The sequence below is a fragment of the Kryptolebias marmoratus genome, linkage group LG4 (genome assembly GCF_001649575.2).
Source record: "Kryptolebias marmoratus isolate JLee-2015 linkage group LG4, ASM164957v2, whole genome shotgun sequence".
NCBI classification, from domain to species: Eukaryota; Metazoa; Chordata; class Actinopteri; order Cyprinodontiformes; family Rivulidae; genus Kryptolebias; species Kryptolebias marmoratus.
This window is the reverse complement of record NC_051433.1, coordinates 16,532,784-16,535,902: the sequence shown is the minus strand read 5'-3', so window position 1 is coordinate 16,535,902 and position 3,119 is coordinate 16,532,784.

Below are 3,119 nucleotides of genomic sequence, written 5' to 3'. Positions count from 1 at the left end.
TGTTTGTCCATCTCTGTATCCTGTCCTTTCACACCCCAGCCGGTCCATGCTGCTCGTCCTGGTTCTGGTTCTGGTTCAGCTGCAGGTTTCTTCCTGCTAAAAGGGAGTCATTCCTCTGCACTGTCGCCTCCGGGCTGCTCGGGAAGGGGGAATGTGACAATCTGCTGGCTTCCTTAGATAGATACTTCTTTCTAATATCCTGTAAGCAAATATATTATATTATAATAAGACTGAACCGGCTGTTCTTGGACAGACTTGTTATCTTTGTTGAACAGTGACCTGAGATGACATCTGTTGTAAATTGGTGCTATATAAATAAACTGAACTGAAGCGTGACAAACTCAGACCTGCCCCAGTAAGTATCGCTGAAACCACACGTAGCCTCTGCAGGTACTCACTCGCTCCACAGCTGGTATTTAATGGTGTCAGGTTTTTGATGGTATTTTAATCTTTAAAAGGTATCAGGCCGGCTATTTCCCTCGAGGTCTACAGCCGTTTGTCTGAGGCCTTTATAGCTTTGACACAGTTGTTTCCCAATCTTGTTTGTTTTTTTAAATATACTTTTCTGTAACTCTAGGGAGTTAAGATGATTACAGTAACACAAAGTTTTAAAATAAATCACAGTATTCTGTTTCACCACACTGTGATTACTGTTCTCATTACTTAAATAATATTACTGCTTCTATAATGTCCCATATGTTTAAAAATAGTGTTGATGAGTGCTTATGTTGATTATGTTTTACAACATAAAGGCTAATAAGGTGGCATTCAGATCAACGTCTGTGAAACTTTGAGATTAGAGTTGTTTTAAAAAAGGTTTAAAAGGATCCAACCAGAATCAGACTCTGTTTCTCCAAACTGAGGTCATTCAAAGAGCAATCAGCAACAGATAAGATGATAATTCCTCTTTTTTTCTCCTTTATATAATTTTTTTTTGTCATAGTTTACAGGTTTTTTTTCTTTGATTTCTTAAATCCTTTTCCAACAGGCATGTAGATCGAAGGGCTTCACACAAAATAAAAGACATTGACAATAAAAAATAAAGTAAATTAGAAATTAAAAATGAGTCATGACTCAAAATAAAAGAATATAATAAATTCTGTAACAATTTCAAAATAAAAATGCAAACTCATAGGATAAAAAGATTAAAAGCAGTTAATTTGGTTTCACTCATGTTTTCTCTTCACTGGCCTCATTTCTTGTTTTATTTTCGTCCTTTTCCTCTCCACGCCTGGCCTATGTTAGCAATCAGCACACCTGTTCTTCATTAAGTTATTTCCTTCTGTGTGGATGTCTCTCTGTTTGCTTTTGCAGCATTTTGCCTGTCTGCGTCACTTGTGAATCATTGATTGTGACACTTTTGTCATAAATTTCATCATGTTTGAGTCAAGAACTCTTTAAAACATAAGACTTGCTTTTTATTCATGGTTTTACAATTTTCCTAAACTGTGTCTGGATTCACAGAGTGTCGGCTTAACAGAGAGAATTATGTGTTTCCCAGTTATGATTTAATTTTTTTATTTATTTTTTATTTTAACTGTGGCAACTTTGAGCAAGTTTATTAAGAACTGACAGGGATTTTTTTAGGTGTTTAACTGTTTCTAACAAAAGTGGGAAACACAAATAAATCATAAAAAACCACACCAGTTGTGCGGTAAATGAGCTCCTCTGGTGCACGGTACAGATATGTGTCACTTTCATCTTAGTAAAAAATGTGTGCAGAAAAAACCTGAAACCAGATTTCTGAGGTTTCCTGTCTACAGACGTCGTCACTGAGGAACAAACGAACCAAACGTCCTGAAAGGGCTTCCTGTTGATCTCTGCTTTACTCACTCGTACAGTTTGTGACGGTGTTGTGTTAACAAACTTTGTCCTCTGATATAAAGGTATATTTAATGGGGCGGGGACAAGAAAAGGAACTTAAACCCACCTTTGTTGTGGTTCCTGCCACAGTGGCTGTGTGAAAATATCTGTTATGATTACTTCAAAAACACATACAGGCTTTAATTCAGCTGCTAATCACTGATTAACTAAACTTCTGTTAAACCTGGGATGTATTTGTTGGCCTGATGTTGTTTCTTTATAAACTTAAACCTTAGTTATGGTGTTAACATCCACCAAGAATATCCACATACCGTAGCTGTGGAAAACTCTTTAATCTCTCATATCTTTTTGATTATTTATTCATAGTCATTACTTTATGATTTCTTTTTACATTATTTTATTTTATTTTTTTCTAAAGAGTCAGACTTTCTTGTAACCTTTTAAAGCAGACTTGATAATTAGTTCTTCAGACTCACTGAAAGTTTGTTTGTTGTTTTTTTTTTTTTGGACTGCTTTTCCCGCTCATTTTCAGTTCCTGTAAATTTTCAGAGGAATGTTATTTTGTTTGTTGAACTACTTAACTCTGACCTATAAATCATTCAGGCATGAAAAAGACTCCTAAGCTCAAAGAATATGTGTTTCAGCACATAATGGACAATTTAGAAAAGTGAGAAGAAAAAACAAAAAACCTAGCACAAAGACACACTTTGTTCTCGTTTCTTTAGTTAAATCTATTTTTAAAATGACCAAAACTCGGTTTGACTCGGTTTGACACAAAAAACAGTTTTTTGTTTCTTTTACCAACAAGGTGATTTCCACAGAGCTGTGAGCTGAAAACAACCAGCTGTCTTTAGCTGTAGTTAGATATTTTTAACCTTTACACTTCTTTTTTGTTTGCTTCAACTTCTCCTCTTTTCTTATTTTCAGAGCTATAGCACACTTTTTCTGTCATGGTCAGGTACATGAACTGGACAGAAAAATGGGTGAAAAGGCAGGCAAGGTTCAACAAAAGAGAAAAACTTTGAAAGATCTTGAGAAAAAGTGAAGAACTACTGATCACTTTAAAAGCTCATAAGAAGCTTTGGCTCCTTGGTGGGAAAGTATAAACAAATTAGGATGTGTTTAAAACTTTTGCACACCGCTGTATGTCGTTTCATCTGATCTGCGGCCGCATGTTTTGGACACTCGGGTGAAGAGAGGGGCGGAGCTGTCAACTGACCACTACCTGGTGGTGAGTTGGCTCCGTTGGTGGGGGAGGATGCCGGTCAGACCTGGCAGGCCCAAACGTATTGTGA